Below are 23,874 nucleotides of genomic sequence, written 5' to 3'. Positions count from 1 at the left end.
TCTGAAAAAGGAAAAGCTGACAACCAAAAGTCTCCAAACCTAAAGAAAACGAGACAAGAGTCTCAAAGTGAGAAAGGAGAAAAAGGGAATAGAATCAAAACGTAGTAATAAGCAACACACAGACAAATCTCCACACATCAACAAATACATATGGGATTATAATCAATTTTATATAATAACGGAGATACTTAAACGATGCCGTTTCTTTTAAAATTTAGCCATAACAATGAAGAGATGAAGTCAATTCTGTCAACTACTGATGGGCTGCTGGGCAAATTTCAGGCTCCTTATTTCTTCTCCTGTCTCTTACCAGCTCCTTTGTCTGCAAAGTATCTTTCCCAAATTATGTAAAAATGAATTAGAATTGTTAAGCTATAGAAACGAGTGCTGCCAATCTCAAACACTTACATATAACTTCTCGAATTGCCTCAAACTCTTCTAAGACAATGAAATATAATTACATTATTAGAATACATATCAAATTCTTTTTATTTTCTTCTGATGCTTATCACTTCAAGTTTTCAAGCCTTATTCCATGATAGAGAACTAGAAATTAACTTTACTCGAGAACAGCAACTGAGATTCTCAGGTGATCACCCCATTTTGGTGTGTTTCAGAAAAAAAATCCAAAAGTTAAGTGCTCAGTGAAACAGTCAGAGCGGAGAACACCAGTAAACTAAATGTGTGCTTGGCATCTTGAAACATTTATGATCTAAACTGACAATGCAGGTGAAGGCATAAGCAAGGAAATGACACACATCCACTTGATATAATTAGATCCTATTTTTTGTAAATGTTTCTTATAAATTTTCAGTTTTCCCTAATCTGTACTAACAGCCTAAATAATCATCAACTCTTTGCCCATTGACCCTTGGTTTATAAGCCTACTTCCACTTCTTTATTTCCTTACTGTAAAATATCTACATCTATATGCACATGAGTTTATACAGAGGTGGAGGTAGTCCTCATGTGACGTGGAAAATGGATCTGAGCATACACTCCTCGCTCTGCATTAGCTCACATTTCGTTCTCCAGTCACACGATACACAGCTGTGTAAGCAAGGGACTTCATCGAAGGGAGCCCCTCTCCAACTTTCACGTCACACTGCAGTGTGGCTCTGCCTCATGGTGTCTGGTGTGCTGGGTTGAAGAAAAGGAGATGAGATGCGGCATTGCTTTGGACGAGCAAAACCAACAGAAGATGGAAGTTAATTAACCTCTTGCAAGTGAATCCAAGCCTGCAGATTACATAGTTTATATATATGAGTCCAGAAATTCATAAATGTTTGCTGTTTGTCTTTAATCATCTACTCTACAGCTCAGATTCAAAGCATAGCACTTAAAAATATCCTTAAACTTAAGTGTGTGCATTAATCCTGCTCATTAAGTGCCTAAATGTTATACTTATCAGGGATGTTTCCTGGAGGAGGCTACAAATGTTTGGCTGACTTTTTGCTGATTACAGAAAGAGGATGCAGAAAAAAACCTTGTGCCTTTCCCGCTGTATCTGGGGAAGACAGAAACTGCCAGACTGGATCAAATTCAGGATCCGGGTGGACTGGCATTCTTGGTAAAACATTGCTAACAACTTTGGTACATTTTCCAGCATTTTTCTTACCATTCCCTAGTAAGGAAAAACCTACTAAAGAATAGCATCAAAGCTTCCGGCTGTATCATACACCCAAAAGAGCATGACTTTAGAGCCATGCCTTTATTCTTTTTGCAATGCTTAATACTGCTGATAAGAAACATTCAAAATCATAGTGCAGATCTCTCAACATTATTGTAGGCTTGAAATATCACCTTTGCTTGTTTTAAGCAAAAATATAGGTCCTTGTGCTGTCTCCCTGATTTCTCTCTGGAATCAATGAGAATTACAGCCTTACTTTTAAAAGAAAATCTGATTGCTCTCAGGTGGTCTTATGATTTCAGAAGCTAGAGCTTAAGGATAATACCAAGTGCAGTGAGTTTTGTGATAAAATCAATCAAAAGCATAGCTATATTGGTACTGCAATGTAGCATAAGAGGATACAACATCCCCAAGACGAAGATACAGGCATTGTCCTTCGTTAGGCTCCTCATCACTGCACTACAGACAGTATCTTTGAAGAGCAGTTTTGGTCCACGTGTCCCCTTGCGACACAACGCCTTAGGTTATCTCACATGGATATAGTTCAGTGTTTCAAGTACAAAACCCATTTGCACTGCAGGCTGGGGAGCATCTGACTAACATTTGGCTAAAGTAACTTCTAACACTTGCTGAAATTGAACCTTCTTACACTGCTATTTTAACCTTTCCAGAGTCAACAGTCTGGATGTGAGTGGGCACAACCAGGAAAAGGAAGCTGCAATTCACATTCCCCGAGCAGCCATACTCACTCTCAACACTGCTGCCGTTTTGCTACACCTCTATCACAAATATAAAACAAACGATGCTGATGCAAAGTGGTTGTGCTGTGTCTTACAGCTGTGACTCCCAAACGGTCATCCTCAACTTGCCACTAAGCTGGGAGCTGCTGCTCCCAACGGGGATGCCACCACTCTTCCAACTGCTAGGGATGGTGCAGAAAAAAAAAAAAAAAAAAAAAAAAAAAGCAAAGCTGGTTTACACAATTGTATAAATCTGGGCCGTTTCCTAACATGTCAGGATATATATTGTATCATTTTTATATGAAATACTTTATGTTTGATCCAAACGGAACCAATGTTTTTTGTGACCTTCACCAAATGCCTAATTGCTGATTCTAAATATCAGAAATTGTGTTTAGTTAATACTTCAAGTTCTTTTATTTCGGTTCAGTCCTTTGTAGGACCTTTCCAGTTTAGCCAAGCAAAAATTTAACCTGGATTATTTAGTAGAGTATCTTGTCACTAGACAGCCTGAACAAAAGCTTTAGCAGCAGCTCTATTCCCAGAGCTGTAGAGTGCTAACTGTCCTATCCTCTTACACATCTTCCTTATTATGCACATCCCATTCTCAACATGAAGGGGTATTTCTGGCAGATTCTGCAGCTTAGTTGACCACCTCTTCAAAACAATACCTACTAAAACCAGAATTAACAGCTCAGTGACTGAAATTGCTCTGCTGTTGCATTTTTCTGCTATACGCCAATATTTCAAGTTACTTTTCCAGCTTTGCTGGGTGCACGTTTCAGCTTCCTAGTGAGGATTCACAGAAAAAAAGTAGTTTGAAAGTTCTGTTTTCTGTTTACAGTGAGACTGGGAAAGGGTTTGATTTTGAGAGAAGAAAAATACTAATTCTCACCCACTAACATGGGGTAAACAATAAGATACACAACATGCACATGCGCAGCAGGCCAGAGTTTCAACATTAGAAGGTACCATCCTTTTTGATGAAATATACTGAGTCCCTATGAAAACTACTTTCTTGAAACCCCTCTCTGATCGTCTTTTTTGCTCAGGACAATGGCATGATCAGCTCGGACTCAAATTTACATGAAAAGAGGATGCAAGAAAAGAGACATTATTTTATGAATAATGAGCTGAGATTGGTAAGTCCATTCTTCTCCTGATTTCCATAACTTCAGCAACAACAGAGACACTATCTTGATTTTTGCTACTTCTTTTTTTTTATTATTTTTTCCCAGTCTTTCATCAAAAGTTAATGATCACAATACAGATTCCTAACACTCTAGATATTTCCTTTCTGTCATAACGCATGCACACACACAGAGTGACCCAATGAGACCTCTGTGACGTCAATGCAGAAGGGGCCGCATCCTCAAACAGTAATTGTGAAACAACTGTATCATGCCTGATTATATGCATCTTGCTACATATATCACCAGGATACCAAATATTGAAGTGGGAGACTATAAAGTGAATGCCCTATAGAGTTATGCATTATTAAGGGACCACACAGTGTTTACTCAGTTAAAAATGACATACAAGGTATGACTTAACCATTGATCGCCTTCCAAGAGAGAAGCGAATGGGTTTGGACTGCATTATTTTTGCACTACGTTTTCATAACATTTGAGAAGTATGTTTTGATGAACAAAATAAACGTAAAGCAGCCCTGGGAACTCTTTAATTACATAAACTGAAATAAAAGGCAAAATCACTAACAAAGACATGATAGATTAATCCTCTCTTGGCATCTATAAAGCAAAAAAAGTACTGCAAAGTAAGCCAATATGTTTTCTGAAGTAGTTAGATTCTTTCACAGGGTTTATTTTAGCCCTTAATCGTACCTGCTTTTCTCTGAATTTCTCAAAAGCTATGGTTGAATGAGAATACTTAAAATAATAAATGGACAGAAAAACAGAGCAGAGAGCATGGGTAAGAGATTTTAAAAGCAAAGCAGATATGGAGTAAACAGGCTGGAAGTGAAGACAAAAAAAGTTCAACTTCACTCCGTATTTCCATAGCATTTTCTGACTATGGCTTTCACTACTATACTAGAACGTGTAACTCCCTGTCTTAACAGGGTGTTGGACCAGATGACCTTTAAAAGTCCCTTCCAACCCGAACTATTCTATGATTCTATGATTAACATCTCTGTTATTCCAGTCTCACCTCTTGATTTTCTTAATTGGGATACTCTCCTGCATGCTTTACATTTTCAAAACTGGACTCTAAAAGCAACCTCTCTTCTAGTCTCTGTCCCTATCACTATCTGGAGAAGCACACTTGTCACCTACACTAGAAATCTTGTTTCATCTTCTGTCTCTTTCCACTCCTTTAATTGTGCCATAATTTCATTTTTCATCCTCCTTGACATTCAAAATAGTCATCCTTTAGCTCTACAGTAAATCCTTCTAACTAATCATTTACTCTCTATTCTGATTACTACCATAACCTTCCTTCTTCAAAACCACTCTGATTTTTAGTTTTATTTATACATGTTTTATTAACATCAGCCTATATATGATGTGCACTCCCCACCAGTTTATATTAGCTTGTTTTTAGATGTTATGAGTTCCATTGGATAGAGCTTCTACCTTCTGTTTCTTTTGGAATAATGTATCAGTTTTTAATTAGGAAAAGGGGAGTGATTTCCAGAAACGTCAATAGTAATAAACTCTCAGGGCATAACAGACTCAATCCTTTTTGTGGAGGTGTGATTAATGACCAAGACCTTCCTACTAGTAAGACCAGATAATCTTGCCAATCAGTTTTGATTTAACAGATGACACTATATAGTCTATCAGTTGTTTAGATGTAGAATAATACCATTGTTGAGGAACAAGCTTCTACGTAAACCCTGTAAGAAAACTTAGACATGGAAAGACTTTGATGTATTGTTTACATTAATTATTGTGTAGCCCTTAAAAGATTTTTTTTAAATTGTTATCAGTCATTAACCTGTCTGTCCTTTGTTTGCTTTCCAGTTAAAATCTCATTAACATTAGATTGCAGCTTAAAGACAATCCATTGATTGACATAAAGCCAAGTACAATTATCACTGCAATCTGAAGAGTACAAACTTTTTTTTTTTTCTTTCAAATGAGTCCTGCCAGCTGGGGGACCCAAGATGCAGTTCAGCACAGTCTCATTACTGAAATATTACAAAACAAAAATCAATCATGCAATCTGTCTCCCAGTTTCAAATCTGAGACGTGCATCCATGCTACAAGCCTGAGAACAAATCTTTTCACTACTGCTTTTTGTCTCTCAGTTTAACCCTTACAACACTTAAAATGAGAGAATTCAGGAAAGGCATCAAACATGGACTCCTCAAGTAAAATTAATAATTGATAAATCTTACCAGTCTGCTCCAACTACGATTTTTTTTCCTTCATTTATGTTTTCATACAATTGGCTGCGAATAAATTCTTCCCAATTGTCATTAGTTCCCTAAAGTAAGTTCTCGGTGTGAATACACTTTTTTCCTCCCAATTTCAGAAAGAAATTGGAATTAGATTTCTCCAGAGGCTACTGAAAGTATCAAGGAAATTAATACGTATATTAAATACAGGTAAATTTAAATACAAAATAGTTCATATTCTAGTAGAGTATTGCTACATAATGGAATATGTTTAGCCACTAAACTTGTTGCAAAACAAAAGTAAAAGATATAACTTTTATTGCACAAGAAGTCAGATATATCGCAACCTTGGTATGCTCTGTAAGATGATATTTTATTCATAACATGCATGTACGGAATTCTTTTCCAGCTAGTACAAAACCGTGATTACTTAACTCTATTTAAACAGGATGCTCAAACAGTTTGTTTAAAATTACCTAAAACTACAGCAACTGTCCCACCCCTCAGAACTTGAATAAACATTTCCTGCTTCTGATGGAAATTGCACAGGCACACTGTACACAGAACTATACGCAAACCTTCAACACCCTGAGCAGAAGGGTAACCAGGATGGCAGATTCATCTTCCACAACCCCAGCATTAGGAGGGACAAATATAAAACCAAGAGAAAAAACAGGTACAACCCTCAAGAACACAACAAAAAGGTCTTTCCTGTTCATTTGATTCCTTTTTGAAGTTTACAGTAACAATCTTCAACAGGACACTACGACACGTTATCTGCCTCTGATTTCAGTGTTTATACTCAGGGCTAATTGTGTTGTTTTTCCTGTTTTGTACCAGTGCTTTCATGGAGTTCCAAATAAGAAGGGAACGATTTCTATGAATCCCACATTTCTTCAAACAAATGCCCTGTACATAGAAACTGATATCTTAAACTTCACATGTGATATATGTATCTTCCACTTAGAAAATGCACACATTCAGATTTTGTATTAAAGGATTTTTTTTTTTTCAACCAGACACTTCAAATTTCACTTCTCAAGTTGGTGAATACTATTATAGCTAGGAACTTATTGCTCAGTTTTATTCAACTTTGCCCAGTATTCAATTTCGAATCCTGTCATCGGAGGAAAGAATGACCTCAAAGTTAAGACACAGACCGTAGAGAGTCACAGAACCACACAAAACTGGATAAAGAAGTCTTGCAAGGTCATCTAGCTTATCCCACAGCTGACAGGCAGGATCAGCTGTACCTAAGCCAAGGGGAACGAACCTTTTCAATGCTGCAAGGCAGTCTCTGGGCACTGTGAGCCAGCAATCTAACCGCGAACCTGAACAGCCCTGCTGAGTGGACTCCATTTCGCCCACAAAGACCTAGAAGCAGAAGTCTCTGCTAGTCTGGTTTGCCAGAGGGCAAGTGGGTTTGTCTGCACTCCATTGCAGCGGGGTGTCCTGCTGTGCCAGAAATGCTCTGTTCCCTTCTCAGTCCCCTCGTCAGCAGCAGAAGCCACTAGCGAATAGTATTCCTTGAACATATTCTGCCTTGCAGGCCAGAAAATTGCATCAGTTCCTGAAATTAATCTGATCAGCTCTTAAAAATCACCACTGATAAGCATTCCTTGACCTCCACTGGCAGTCTATTTCAGTACTTATAGAAAATACCTCTTGGAACTCTTTTCACTGCTGCAAATCACTTGCATTACTTCTTGTGCTCACCTTACTCAAAATATCAATTCCTAGCTGTGCTGCAAGTTATATACTACCTTCAGAGAAACACTTCAGTGCTTTCCACCTTTGTTTCTCATGCAAAGAATTGGTTATTGATTTTTCTTGATTTTACAAAACCGACCACAAAATATTTCTATTCTGTTCATAGAAACCCCAGACATTATGCCAATTCAGAGCCTGTGGCATAAAAACAATTTTAAAGTCTTGACAATGGCTCCAAGAATAGCTGGCCCTCCTTGACTCACTGAAATAATTCTCAAAAAACCCTCTCTACCCTATCATACCATACCATGCGAAGGGCCAGAAAAAGCTACAAAGCGAATACAATTGTTGTCTAAACACTGCTTTCGGAATCAGTACAGAGGTTCTCAAAACCTTCATGCTGTACTACTGTAAAAACCTGCATTGTAGCATTTACTCATCTATAACGTGAGTCGCTGGAAAAGGGGTTTTCAGCAAGATGTTTGCCTAAAATCTCTAATCTTCATAAAGCAGGCCTGGTATGTCACTGTTGTCATGGGAGAGTTATGTTGCCTCCCTGTGAAATATCAATTGATACTGGAACAGAACGGAGTTTTTAACGTGTTTTTCATGCCCCTAACGCATCCCATAGTACTGTTCAACAAGGAAAATATGGCTAGTGTATGCACATTGAGATAAACTGGCTGGCTGGGGGTGGGGGACTTACTATGTGCCAGCAGTAGGTCACAGAACTATGAAAATTACAACTTACAATTCAAAGCAGGAAACATTAGCCAGGACTTCATGGACATCACCTATTCTTTTCAAAAAATGTCAAGGGATGATTAGTTTTTACCTAGACTGGCATTAAAGAAGGAAGTCTTGTTTAATGATTTTTCCAAAGGCAGATCCAACAATACTCTAAAACCACCCAAAATGAAGAGAAGCCAGCCTGTCCCAAATTCGTAGAGAGTGAAAAAATGTGCCATTTGGTTATCCCCTTGGCAGTAATACTTCTAGAAAAGTTTAGTTGATTATTTCAGTTATTCAAAGAATCTAGTCCCACATTACTGTGGCCAGGAAAATCCACTGACTTTAACACCACTTGTGAAATGTACAGGTCTTCATCTGTACCATACATTTTGGAATATGATAAAGTATGGATATGAATAAAACCTATATCCTAGAATCTGCAACTAACAATCACATACATCAGAGTAACAGATGAAGGTTATTTCCCTCACACAGAGCTTTTTCTTATGTAATTTACAAATACCCGATGTTTTAAAACAGTCTTCCTACTGTTTTTTCAGATAATGAATTCTGTCAGATTACTATCTGGACCAAATTTAGCATGCATCGGATTAGTTGGTGTATCAAGCTCATACTAGGGCAAGTAAAAAGAAAATATGGTTCAAAATTTCATTAATCCTGTTTTTAAAAAAGATGAAGTTTAGACTAATTCAATGTAGCACAGAAACAGCAGGCGGAGAGTTGTCAGCCTGCTCTCCATAGAGCTGTCATTTTACTCACTAAGAATATGACGTAAAATTCTAGCTCTACTTGAGTTTCTTGAATAGACAAAAGTTTCATATTGAGACCCTAAAATATTATCACGGGAGTGCAAACTTTTTCTTTCTTTTAGTTTCTTCACACTTTAAAAAAGAATTACAATTTTGTTTTTTGTTCTCAGTCACTAATGGATATTACCCCTTCTGTGAATGTTTTCTGTGACACCTGTAATATAATATCTAATGTTCTGACACAGTATCTACAGGGCTTAGTAGTGAGACCCTCTTTAGCTCAGATAGGGTTTAGGTCAGGATTAAATTTTCAATGCTGTAATATATGGAATTTGTTAGTCGAGGGCATGCAATGAAGATGCAGAACAAATTATATGCATTGCCATTTCATCAGCTTGATCCCCTACCATCTAACCTTAGAAATGAACTGAAACAAAGAGACTTCCAACTTTGGGAAAATCTTTAACCCCAAATCATCCTGGAGAGATATGTGTTCTCTTGTCACCGGATTTTTCTGGGAGTTGATGCAAATGTTTCTGGGAGTTGATGCATGACACTAAGTTGGGTGGAAGTGTCAATCTGCTGGAGGGCAGGAAGGCCCTACAGAGGGACCTGGACAGGCTGGACCGATGGGCCGTGGCCAACTGTATGAGATTCAACAAGGCTAAGTGCTGGGTCCTGCACTTGGGTCACAACAACCCCATGCAACGCTACAGGCTGGGGGAGGAGTGGCTGGAGAGCTGCCAGGCTGAAAAGAACCTGGGGGTGTTGGCTGACAGCTGCCTGAACATGAGCCAGCAGTGTGCTCGGGTGGCCAAGAGGGCCAATGGCATCCTGGCTTGTATCAGAAACAGCGTGGCCAGCAGGACTAGGGAGGTGATAGTGCCCCTGTACTCGGCACTGGTGAGGCCACACCTCGAGTACCGTGTTCAGTTTTGGGCCCCTCACTCCAAGAAGGACATCGAGGTGCTGGAGCGTGTCCAGAGAAGGGCAACGAAATTGGTGAAGGGTCTGGAGCACAAGTCTTATGAGGAGAGGCTGAGGGAACTGGGGTTGTTCAGTCTGGAGAAGAGGAGGCTGAGGGGAGACCTTATTGCTCTCTACAACTACCTGAAAGGAGGTTGTAGCGAGGTGGCGGTCGGTCTCTTCTCCCTAGTAATGAGTGATAGAACGAGAGGAAATGGCCTCAAGCTGCGCCAGGGGAAGTTTAGGTTGGATATTGGGAAAAACTTCTTCACCGAAAGGGTAGTCAGGCACTGGAACAGGCTGCCCAGGGAAGTGGTTGAGTCTCCATCCCTGGAGGTATTTAAAAGAAGGGTAGACGTGGTGCTTGAGGACATGGTTTAGTGGTGGGCTTGGCAGTGATAGGTTAACGGTTGAACTTGATGATCTTAACGGTCTTTTCCAACCTTAACAATTCTATGAAATCTTTCAGTCTCTGCCCCAGGCTGCCATGTTGGTAGCCATGAGCTCCACGGTGAGCTCAGGGGAGGACTGCAGCTCCCTGGGATGGCAACCCTTATCCCTGCCTGCTCCCTGAAAGCCCAAGCAAGCCCTGAGAGCAGGGACCCCAGAAGTGTGCCAACTGGTGTAATACGCTCTTTGTGCCCTTCCTGTCGTACAAGGGAGAAACACAACTGAAATCCTCTGCAGAAAGGGCATGTTTTGTAGTTCTAGTCACTTCAAAAGGGGTATCAAGTAGGAAAAGCTTCTCAGACCATTTCCCTAATACCTTCATTTGATGACAGATAAGCTGTGAAAAGTGCCTTTTATGAAATTCTTTGATCTCATCTTCTTTTGGTGTTGTTTGGAAAAAAGAACTGTTCTGGTGAGATAATTTTAAAGACCTCTCATTTAGTGGCCTGATGCACACAGCAGAAAATTATATCAAGTCTGCAAAATGTCATTATGCAGAAAATGTTACAATGTGCAGGCAGTTGTTAATATTCCTTTGTTCTGATTCTTGTAGGAAAAATACAAACAGTCTTGCAATTAGAATTAACTATATAGTTTTTGAAGGCACTTCAGAACTTCTAAGAACAACTTTTAACCTGTTTATATTCTACCAAGGAGCTTAGACAGAGATGGCACATGTCCTAGGTGTCTCCTCAGCCCCTAGCCTGGATCTGGAACCTTTCTTGTCTTTAAAATTCCTGTTTTCTTATGCTGTCTGGGGATCTAGTTTATGTCTTTGAGCACACAGGGAAATGCATCAGATGCTACACAAATAATAGAGAACACTGGGGAATGCAGCCAGTTGGTCCGGCAGCAGTGGTATCAGAAGGAAAAGGAACCCAGTTAAGGAAGATTAATGAAAATGATGGGACAAAATACTCATCCAGCAACCATTTTCTGAGAAACTATCCATTATTGCTGAAAAAAACAACCAGAAGTAATTAGCTGAGTGGGCAAGTCTTCATATCACAGTTATGATATATTGCAACAGTACTTTTTGTTTCTAAGGATGCAATCAATGGACCAAGAGGCAGAAGTTGTCTTCTCAGATCTATGAAACTGTCAATCGTGATCCAGGAGGAAACTACAATGTCTTTACCAATGAGTTACTTGTATAAAAGCTACCCAGACAAAGAAGTCTGTTGAGATATCATTTCCAGTCACATATATCAGGACCAGGCATATTGAACCAAAAAATGGGTACTACAGCAGAAATACATGAGCATATTTTATATTTAAATTTCACTAACTGTTTACATTTTCAGAATTAGAATTTCACTTAGAAAAATCACCAAAAAGCTCAAATTTTTGTAAGAAAAGAAAGCACAGATGTATAGAGCTTTCCTCTCTCCCCATGCAACAACGAACTTTTGCCATTGTACCAGCCTGCGAAAGGAGAGTTGTTTTGCATTACAGAATTCGGCGCTGGAAAAACATGCCCCTTCTTCCAGCTCAGAATTGTACTTGCCCATGAACAGAGTAGTAGACACTGTAGAAGGAAAGAAGGCAATGCAGAAGGGTACAAAAAGTTATTCAAACATTCAATATGTTGTATTGTAAATTAACTTAGTTAATAGGAGCTTAACATGAACATTAGTGCATTTATTAAGAAAGAAGTAAACCAGAGCTCTCCAAAAGCTTTCAAACCTCTTTCCCTGTAATGTGGGAATCAGTTTTGGAAGACTGTGCTGCAGCAGGACCAGCTTCTATATGTACTGCCTAGATATTCCATTTATGATGCTCTGTGTGTTACAGAAACATTTGCTACGAGATATTCTTTACTGCTTTTAAATTGTTATTTTTGCCTAAGCAAAAAAGGGTGAAAAGATTGGCACTTTCCTCCACAGCTAATTTTTTTTCTGAAGAAGAGTCACCAAATGAAACTCAGTAAACAAAGTATGAACATTAGAGGGCTTTTACTAATTTCTCAGTACAAGCTTCTTATTCTTTGGAGCTGATGATTTTCCAGTCTCTAGCTGGCTAGCATCTCCCTTACACTCATCAATAAGTCATTCATAATTAACGTTCCCATCAGAGCGCTCCTTTGCATGTTCTTCATACTTCCTTAACCAACTCAACCATTTTGCACTAAGGAAAAAAAAATTAAGATTATTCACTGACGCACCTAGCAGCACACAGTATTTTGCATTCAACAATTTTACACAAGTCAGAGCACAATAAAACATTCTCTGGCCTTGTTTTAGGACTTGATTTTCTAACTTCTGTTCATTAGACCAGGCCACTGACTCCTATAGGACATTTTGTGAGATGAAGTGGCAAGAATTGGCTCATTTATACTTGTAGAAAGTTTGTGGTGGGAGAGGACAGGGAATCTTGTGCTTCATTCAAAAGAAGGAGATGAATGAAGTCTTTGGCAACATAAAGATATTCACTACCAGAGAAACAGCTCTTCTCTATTATGTGAAGTGTTTCTGTAATGTTCCCACGTACTTAAAAACAAAGGTCAGCCAGAGACAACAGTTGGTTCTAGCTTGACAACACAGCAAGAAACTCCTACTGCACTGTGATCATCCAGATGGAAAATTTATATGAGATACTGTCATATCAGTTCACAAACTATGCCCTAGATGCCAGAAATAACTTAAAAGTCTACAGTTTACTTGAACACGATGTTCTGAATAGTAAAAAATAGTTGCATTTGTACTAACAAAACCTTGCTGAGGATTTCAAGTTCCTTAAAATGAGACATTAACACGAGTAACTGTGTCTCCACTCACGTGAAAGAAAACCAGCATAGTATTATTTTGCAGTCTTTACCAAAGAGACTTTCTTTTTAGGAACTTCGCTGAGCCAGAACAAAATAATTATGACAGCAAAAATAGACATGTTGCTGCTCTTAAGTTATGTTTCCATTCAGAAATATCTAATTCCAGCTTTTTCTTCAGGACCCCTCTTTTCTTACAGGTATTAATTCATAGTACTCTAACAGTGACAGGCACACTAACATGCTGATGCTCGTTTCCTCAAATTCAAGCTCAGTCCTTCAGACTGTACATATACAAAGAAGTACGTTGAGCTCAAATGTATACTATTACTAGTTGTAATAAAATAACATAACAAGACCCAACAGCAGACAAACTTATCCACTAATACTGTACTTAGTAATACAGACTGAAAACTCCTCTGTGCAGGGACTCAGCATATGCCAAGAAGGGGTAGAGTTAGGATGTACAAAGGAAAAACAGCAAGACAACTAGTCAGAGCAACACTAGGAAAAGTGCTTGCGTGGTATCTGCTGCCTAACCCAAGTGAGTTGCAGCCTTTGCCGAGTGCTGGAGCCGCTGCTGGAGCCTCAGGAAACACCTCACTTTGCTAAGCTCCAGGGATTGCACGTTATGCCTCGCTTTTTATGGATGCCCAGGCTGTTTCCCATTGAAGCAAGCTTCATTGCATCAACTGCAGCAATGAAAGAACAGATGCTCATCTACACTTCAGGAAGTGTATCCTTTGTTCAGAGAGGATAATGCAAAATTATCACGGAATCAAGCTATTTGGGAAGAGAGAAGCTAAAAGACCTATTGCTAACTTCACGCCTGGTGCAAGGCCAAACACAAAATTGTGTTCTCTCTTCATCTCCTCTTACACTACCTTTCTTACTCCTAGCCTGCCCTAGGGAACAGTTAACGTAGAGTTTCATTAGATAGTGACAATATATAATAATTTCTCAACAGTTTCAGTGCTTTTCCTGAAACCTGTCTGCAGAAACATGACAACATCAAAATTCCTTTGTCATGGGGAGATAGAGGTCAGTATGAAGAGCAGCTTATGGGCAGAGCTTCCACCCTGGGTAAATTTTCTAAGCAAATCCCTGTGCGGCCTCTGTTGCTAAGCAGAAACCAGATAACCTGCTCTGCTAGAGGGCAGCTGCCAGAGAGGGAAACTTAACCTTCATATACTCGCCCCTGTGTCTCTTGTACACACCACTATTCCACCCGCAAACTCAGTGTTTCATGCTTTGATTTCGTCTCTCAGGCAGCAAAAAACCCCAACAAGCCCACAACAAAAAGGGAGAATGAAATTATAACTATAAAGACTAAAAAAGTTAACATTTAACACAGTTAATACAAATTCAAATAAATATGTCTACTTCAAAATAACTATTATATGCACAGATTGTCCTATTTAGCAAATGATAAGAGGCCAGCATATACACAGAGCTACCACATGAACTGATAGAGGGAGATGAGGACCATACAGGACTTTCTACTGAGCTGAGCACTGTCATCCTCTGTAGCCCTGAATTTAGCATTTCATCCTCTTTGTGCTTACAAAATCCCTAGTGACAGAGTCAGGGCCCTGAGGGCACTTACAGGCCCCAATGTTCCTGCCCAGCCTCCCCTGGTGAGGGACAACACTGGCTGTGGGAGCCCCATTTCAGTCCAGGCCAGGGCCGCAGGTGTGCATTTCTGGCCCTAGCTCCTGGATGGACCCTGGACCTGGTTCATCCTGTTACCATGTTGGGGGCTGTTGATGGGACGCCCTTGCCAGCACCTGGCTCTGCTTGTCACATCTGGACCCCACGGGTCTGTGTCGATCGGTGAGGGTGGCCTGTACTGGGTCACTCTCAGTGCCTGGTGCTCAGGCTGGCCCTTACTCTCGCTGACAGACAGTGCATATCTGTTTCCAAAGGTATGAACAAATCTGAACCAATGGCGATTACATTTATGTCCCCAAAGGAAGACAATTATGTTTGGCACAATGTAATCCAGGATCAGGTACAGGAAGATTTTCTGTCTGAAACACAGGTTGTCCCCTGCATGTCTTAATCACTAGCCAAGCTGCTTACGGGAAAGAAAGTGGAGGGAGAGATGCCTTGGCTTACTATGGAGACGGCAAGTGCCTTACAGCTTACAGATGAGGGCTTTGCTCTGGATTGAGTAAGGCTGAACTCACTCTAAGACCCAGTAAAACATTAGTAGGTTTTAGAAAGTGGATCAGCAAGTTTCCCCTGACACAACAAGCAGGGACACACACATCAAGTGATGCCATTAGGGCATTACCAACAGTCACTGACCTCTGACTTGAGCAAAGCTTTCGTCAGGTCAGATTTGCACCTGCTGCTTGGAGCAGCATACGTACGGGGAGGCTTCAGGTTGCATATATTCACTGGGCACCTTCTGTGCATACTGAAGCACCGGTAATTTAAAACATTAGTCTTGTGAATACGTGTTTATATGTGGAAATACCTGCACATTTTGAAAAAAAATAAAAAAAATACGTTTTTTATGAGATGTCTAGATTGAGTTAAGTTTGTCTGATAGCTGCTCATTGAATTTCTATCTTCCCGCAGAGGGAAAGTGTTTTGATACACAGCAAACACAGACTTCAACTTATCTACTGTGTCTATCGTCTTTTAAAATTATCTAGAAATCTGCTTCTTTGATTTGTTCTTTAGCTGGTTAAAGGTTAAAAAACTTTAAAGAACACAGCATTTATTGCAACATCAAAGATGATTACAGAATAGCCTGGCAGTTTACTTCTCTGTAGAATGCCCATAAAAAAGAAAGATGTGTGCATCAGGAATCTGCAGAATGTGTTGCACTATAAGATAAACTGAAAAAGGAATGTGTATGTGCATGAATACAGTAAAGTTCCTATTTTGACAGTTACTGAAATAGCTTAAGTGGTATCACTTTTTTTGTAAATCTAGAAGGAAAGAAGTTTCTGAAAAATGCTTAAAGAGCTGACAGAACGGGTCCAGGTCAGAAAAGTTTAATTCCAGGCTAAATAGAAAACGTAACATGATTCAAAGCACAAGAGACAGAAATTACAAGGTAGAAACATTCAATTTACACTAGATTCTTGGTATTTTTATCACCACAAAATTTTCAGCCACTTGGGTGGCATTACAAGCAGATAATGCTACCAAAGAGATGGAACGAATTAACGCCAGAAATGAAGACCTGGCCATGGTTCATAAAGTTTGGAAACATACCTTGCTTAACAATTTCAGTAAAACTTTGAATTAAAGTCCCCTAAAAACTACTTTGTATTTATTCATCTTAAAGAAATGAGAGGCTCTTGTAAACTCAAGTTCACGCCAACTCCTATTTGCAATAACATGTGTCCACTGGATGAAGGACTGCAACTTCCCTCTTACCCAGAATAAGGGCCTGAAGACAAATGATACGAAATGGGGCATTATCATCCAGGACAATGGTGCAGTGTAAATGGTTCAGCCTACATTCTGCGCTGCCTCTACCCGTTACGTTGTGCCATATCCTAACACCAATGTAAAGATACACCTCACCAGGACCACCTCTGAGGACAACTGTCCCGTGACTCCCAGAGGGAGTGAGATTGCGTGTGTGTGTAATCACACAGTAGAAACAGAAAAACTCACTTAAATTACTTTTTTATGCTCCATGTCTACATCTGTAAAATACTAATAGCATTATATCTAGAGAAAATAAGGCAAGAATCAGGCAAGGAGAAGGAGAGGATTCTTCTTGATGGAACTTCTCTAGGATTAGAGGAATTGGTATAAGGAGAACTTAAAACACAAGTACAGCTATTTCATTTGACAGATCCTTAACAAATCAGTATTTTTATTACGGACAGAACAATGTCACTTTATTGGTGGGGTCCCACCAAGGATCATTTCTGAGCCCAGTTTTATTCAATGTCTCTATCAATGACTTGGAGAAGGGAGCAAACAGTGAAATGTGCAGATCTCGGGATCATACTAAGCTCTTTCAAATAGTCAGATGCTGTGCTAATGGTTAAGGAACTCCAAAAAGGACCACTCCACTCAAACTGGGTGGGCAAAAAGGTGGCAATGAGCTTCACTATACATAAATGTAAAGTGAAAATATTTTTTTTCTAGGGGAAAATATCTGAAACCACATCTACATGATGCTGAACTTGGAACTGGGAGTTAAAACTTTGGAGAAACACCTTGGTGCTTCTGTTGACAGTTCTCTGAACCATTGGCTCAAGGTGCAGCAGCACTCAAGAAAGCCAACAAAATGTTGGGTAACATCAGGAAGGTCACTGAGAAAACAACCTGAGGGTACTACTTTGCTGCTACGTAAAATTTTCATGTTCCCACATCGTGAGTATTGTGTGCAGTTCTGGTCTATGCAAATTGAGAAGGATGCAGTGGAGGTAAAGAGAGTACAGAGAAGGGTAACTGAAATGATCACAGGGATGAAACAGTTGCCATACAAGAAGTGACTAAAATTTGTGGGCTGAAGAAGGATACAAGTAAGATTAACGTAATCGTGAAGATGGTGGATAAGCTGAATGTGGAACTGCTGTACACCAAATCCTGCAATACCAGAACTGGTTCACTCACGGAAGTAGTAAAACAGATTCAGAAAATGTGTTTCTTCACACAGTGATTAGTGAACTTCAGGAATTTGCTGCTGTATCTGTGGAGTCAGTCTGTATCTGCTACTTCAAATAGGGATTAGAAAAATTCACGGACAATAGATCCGTAAGATAGTAAAAGGGATAAGACAGAGAAGTCCCTTTTAACATTCTTATACAATTCTGGATGCTGGTGAAGTATGAAGGGAATGGACTGCAGAGTGTGGCATCTACGTGCCCTCTCTAAATAGCCTCTTTTATCACATGGTGTCAGCAGCAACAAAATGGATTAGACAGACCACTGATCATACCTGGTAGGACAGTTCTTATTTTCATAGGTTACAAAAAACTCATATGATATATATACACATATATCAACGCATAGACAAAATGGATTTTTTTTTTTTTAAAGATCATTATCCTAGTGAAGGTGGCAATATATGTGATGAATAACTGCATTATTATAGTAATTATTTTAAAAGAACAAAGATGATGATGATACAAGCATCATCAAGACAAGACTGAAACTATGATTGCAGCAGCTTGAAAGAAGAATGACAGCATAAAATACAAAGGTCATGTTTAGTTTCACTTTATTTTGGAAAGGAGACTACTGATTACCTTGTTTCAGGCTTTCAGTTCCTACTCGGCTCTAAAAATTTTTCATTTAGGATTAATGAACTAACATTAACGTATTAAAATATTTAAACAAAAATGTCTGGAAAAACCAAGAATGAGCACGGGTCATATAACTTGTGTGTATCAAGTCTTTTAACTCTGAAAAAGAATTTCAAAGCCTTTTCTTCTGCATCTGTTAATGAATTGTGGCATCTGCTAATGTGCAACAATGCAGATCAACTGTAAAAACATAGTAAAAAAATTCCATTGATCAACCACAAGCTTTCATTAAAAGCCTGTGCTTTCAAGAATGTAGTGGGGTATTAAAAAAATAATCATCTCCTTTAGAATATCATGTTCTGAATAAAGCTCATTACGGTTCCAAGCCTCCAGTCAGATGGATCTCCAGACTCTGCATGGATTGAAAGGTCAATTTGAAGATCTGACTGCCGAATGAGACCTAATTTTTTTTATTGGGTCTTTTACCTTTATGTATGTTCTGATCACAGTGAAATACTAGAAACTAAACCAGGGATGTACACCCACATAAATAGATTGATTTGAAGCTGCAGATTAAAAAAAACCAAAACCACTACACAGAAGAAAACACAAACAAAACACCTTAAACCTTTTGAAGTACAGGTATTTATGTCAACTGGAGTTTTACATAGATTCATACGATATATTGGAACGTTATGGTTGTACAAGATTATCCCTCCAAGAGAATCCTTCTAAGAAAATGATAATGTTATAAAGTAATTTCACAACAATGCATAACCACCTTTGTTTCTGAAATAGTTTTCAAAATATATGCATTTTGCTTTTGTGACATGGGATCACTTAGTTTCACTTATTGTACATTGCAAAAAATATAAACTTGACACTGACTCACAGAACCTCAAATGCCTTTTAGAAAAAAAATGTTTCTATTCCTCCATCAGGTGGGCTTTTTTTCATTCTAACTTTGAAGCCAACCAAAACATGTTTCTATGTCTGCAGTGAGCAGGAATAAAACAATAAAATTATTTCAGCTGCTGTAGTTCAGGAAGTAAAACAAAACCACGATGCCAGAGCAAGAAAGAAAACTCCTAGCTTTCTGCCTCCTTTTCCTCTTTCTACACTTATTATCCTGCTGCTAAAGTAATTATTTTGCTAGAAATAGACCTTCATCAGAATTTAATAGGTTATTATTTAGGATTATATTGCTTTGCTAGTTTCAAAGTGCTTTCTGGTCAAATCATTCAGATCAAATTCTTCTTATAAGCGTGAAGTCAGCCTGTGAGCAAGTGCACAGACTGCACTCAGTGATGTGCATTTTCGGAGGATATGTACAGTAGTTTACATGTTGCATTAGTGTTGACATTCTACAGAATATGAAGAGATTTTAAAAGTACTTCAAGAGCACAACAGAAAGGATGATCTTCAGTCTGGCAAGTTCAATCTTAAGACACCTTTTGCAGCAAAGCTGCCATAAGAATGAGGAAGGTCCCTCCGCCCAAGGCAGGAAATAATTCCTTTGTCTGAATATCATTTAAAGCACCATTTTTATGTACTGCCTCGCTAGCATTTTAACACCACAAGCAGTTTACTACTACTGTGGAACCTTTTGAGTCTTTTGACCTTACGAGTCCTTTTCATTTTTGAAATTAATGCAGCATTGGGGTAAATTTCCACTTTAGTGCAAGTTATCACGGCATCAGAGCCAGCATAATCACAGCTTCTTTTGCACTTCTCATATTATCGTTACTTATAAGTCAGACAACAGTCTTACTCCTACCAAGACAGTAGTGACAAAACAATTGCTTTTACTAAACATTTTAAATTTTAAATTCTGCAAACTCCACATCAATGAACCACAAAAAATGCCAAGTAATTAATTTTGACCCAATGTCAACAATATAATGCTCCACAGCCAACTGAAAGCAGATGCCCTTCTCCTCCAACCACCGAACTTCAGTTAAATCCATGCTGCCAGAAAAAGAGTCTAAGTATAATATCAAGGGTTTCCCCGTGAGCCCTAAAGGCAGTCTGGCAACAAGGGTCCCTTCACCACCTGGTGACTGCAGGAGCGTGTTATACTTCATCCTACTCCTTCTAAGGCCTCAAGGCAGCCCCTTCACAGTGAGCAAAACGGGGATCTCGGACCTCCCTCGGTCTGTTACATGAGATTCTATTATAGTATGGAAACAAAACCAAACCCAGGAAGATGCCATGCAGGCTTACCCTTATTAAATGATGAAAAAAAACCCACTTAATTTTAATTATACAGAAACTAGATGATATGACGGTTAAAATACAGCGAGACAGGTTGGACCTGGTTTAAGTATTCTGCCCTTCATATTCGCTAAATTCTGTGTTAGCCAGCACGGCAAGCCTTACCACTTTTTTCCCTGGTGAGACTTAAAAGTTTCACCTTACTTAAATGCAGTCTTGTTTTACTGAAAAAATACTTAACATCCTGGACAGTGAACTGGTTGCTTCCAAGTGTTTCTTTCCATCACAACACAACGAGTTGCTGGACCTTTGCCAAAGCGATCTTGGCTTATGGAGGGACGAGGTGCTTATCCTTCGGAAAGGGGTGGCCATGGAAGTGTCCTGAGTTGCACTGTGCTCTCTGCAGCTTGTGTAGTGTTCCAGTGCTGGTTTATTTATGTCTTACCAGAGTAGAAAACATGTAAGTTTAAGTAAATTGAGGTCACAAGATGTAGTAAGCTTCTACAAATCTAACTCCAGCATGGTATTAAGTTCTTGGCAAGCTTTTGGTAATATGATCTCATATTAAAAAAATAACCTATTCACTGGCACAAGCAAGTCAAAACTCACTTGAATCAATGGATCTGTGATTACTTAGACCAGCCATGAAGCTGATGTACTGTGTTTAACAGTACTGGACACTGACCAAGTAAACTGCTATAGTACTGGTACCATATAGTATTGTCTATGTACAAACATTAAGTTGAGTAGGACAAAATACTGACTCAAGCCTTTATACAATACACAAATTGAAAATTCTTTTGAAGTTCAAGAAAATTCTTTTTTCTGTTTTCACTACTGGTTGCAATCTTATTAGTCTGATGAGGACTGGAAGCAAAACTGTTAGATAGGATAGAGATTTTAGTTTTTTTTTTTTTTGCTGTCCCAACTAGACAGAGGAAATACTCTGACATGATTCCTACTTGGGATGCAGAAGAAGAAAATTTCTTGTCTATACTAAATCAATCTCCACGTTTGTAACCCATTTAAAACTTTACAAAGCTCTAAAAGCCTTTCACCCTCACTGAATCCAACAGAGAAAGAAAACCTTTGCTCAAAACACATTAAATAAAATCACAAAAAAAAAAAAAGTGAATTACGTAAAACCTAACAAGATCAGAAACAATAACCAGGAACTAAGCATTCCGGCAACACAATGGTTGTTTTCATTTTTTTCTGGTAGCACATCATTCAATTTCATCTAATTTTATGACACTTTATTGAGATTTATATGATCAATTATAAAGTAGTTGCCTTTTTTTTTTGGTATACTTAATAAATATTTGCTCAGCTAGCAGAACACTAGATGATTCTTCTACTCATAGCCATAGTAATTCTTTCCCCTGGTATAAAAGTAGACTTCAGTTGTTGAAGGAACGATAACAGTATCGCTAGCCTTGTGATGTTATTTATCTGTGGAGAGTTGCAGGCCGTAAAGAGTTTACTCTCTAAGTAGAGTTACGTTTTGAGGCAGACCCTCTGGAATCCCCTGGAATGAGGGAGGCGGGGTATGAAGGAGAGAAGTAGCCGGGGAATAAATTCACTGAACAATATTTTCCAAACCCAAGAAATTTCACTAATTATACAGTCAGATTCTGCATTATTGATTTCTCTGTGAACAGAAAGCAACCTTCTTCTGTGTGGCAGAGGAAAACTAATATATAAGGTTAAACAGATACTACAGATATTTGATAAGACTACATATCCCATTACCATCAGCTTAAACTGCAGAAACATGAAATGCACATAAATCTAAGTGTAATGTTATCCTGCTTGTTTCTTCTTTTTTCAGTAGGTTTCATGAATCAGGTATCTGGGGATCCAAGCCCTAAGCGTCACACACTCCTGAGCTGTTCTCATCAAGGCATCAGCTGCTCTGCACCGTCCTGGTGAGGTGGATCAACATTTCTTCCATGGGGAAAATCTATTAAGTTTTTTTCTTAACAAATGATGTCATTCATCCCTACTTGCAGACTATTTTACAGATGAGAGACAGAGGAGCTCACTATTTGATTTCCACTGCGCTTAGTTCTCCTGCACATTAGCAAGAAATATTTGGACTATATTTCAATATTTCTAGCTCATGCTATACACATCATTCTGGCAATTGGAAACTATTAAATTAGTAGCTTCTATTTATGAACAGGCATCCATCACTTAACTGAACTGACTATATTTCAGTTGTGATTTTGGGTGTAAAATGGAGAAGGGGGATGTGCTTTTCTTTAAATTTTGCTTGTAAAGCCATCCTCTTTTATTCCTGGAAGGTGTTCATTACACAGTCTTTGGGGGACTATATCACTTGCTATGCTGGTTCTCTTCTGGAGAGTTTACTAGATAATTTTTGTGAACTATTTATTTCTGAGATAATACATCACAGCAAGCTTTTTTTTTTTAACTATTCCTTTATTACTGAGTTTCACAGTTCTGGTCTTCCTAGGTTTATTCCTTTTTTCCCATTCATAGAATATTCTGGAGAATGGCTAAAAAAATAACACCAACACTTTTACTATCCATATATTTTATCACTGAGCACAGCAGCAAGGTGGTAAGTATTGATGGATCTGCAACATCCAGCATTGCTTTGTTTGGACAACTGACTTGAAATAAACAACGCTATGATGCAATATTAATCTGTCAAAACCCTCTGTAGAAAATGACTGTCAGTTATTTTAAAATAATGCACAAATTTCTGTCTCACACTGGATTCAGACACTGGAATTTTCATAAACAACTTTTCAACAACTTGCCCATTTGTTTAGCTATCTTTTAGGAACTTGGCTTTAGGTAACCAAGTTCAACTACAGGTCATACGCAGTTCCAGAAATGCTTTAAGAAAAACAGAGCAGCTACAATTAAACACAGTGCTTTCAAAATTAACTTATTGTTGGACAGGGCTTTTTTTTTTTAGCCTTTGAGGACTACCACAAAGACTCAGTAAACATAGCTTCAATCCCCTCTCACTTTAATGAAAGTGCATAAGCTCACTGTGTGCAACATAGATGCATATGAAATGGTAGCCCAGCACACTATCTCCCACTGGCCAGGTGGGAAGACCAGACAGAAGTTTAGAAAAAGCCAGCAAATATTTTTTTTGGTTTGCTACAGATAAACTTACACTAACACTTCAGATAGCATTCTCAGGATTCCACTGGAGAGAGAAAAGAGTTCCTGTTGTGGTTCTCTAGGAGAGATGTAAATTCAGAAACAATGTCCTCAGGAGAAGATACAAAACCAAGATAGATGCCAGGGCTGCAAATATACTGCAAAAGA

The 23,874-nt window shown here is 38.8% G+C and overlaps 1 protein-coding gene across 1 annotated transcript in view; it reads right to left on the bottom strand.

The window, feature by feature from the left end:
• The window catches only part of PRKCE (protein kinase C epsilon), a 299,488-nt gene that overhangs the window by 54,300 nt on the left and 221,314 nt on the right, over window positions 1–23,874 (bottom strand). The window lies entirely within an intron of this gene.

Source organism: Nipponia nippon, unplaced genomic scaffold, assembly GCF_047370975.1.
Source record: "Nipponia nippon isolate SJK-2023a ecotype South Korea unplaced genomic scaffold, ASM4737097v1 scaffold_4, whole genome shotgun sequence".
Classification (NCBI taxonomy): Eukaryota; Metazoa; Chordata; class Aves; order Pelecaniformes; family Threskiornithidae; genus Nipponia; species Nipponia nippon.
Note: the sequence above shows the minus strand (reverse complement) of the source record. Positions and strands in the feature narration are given on the sequence as shown.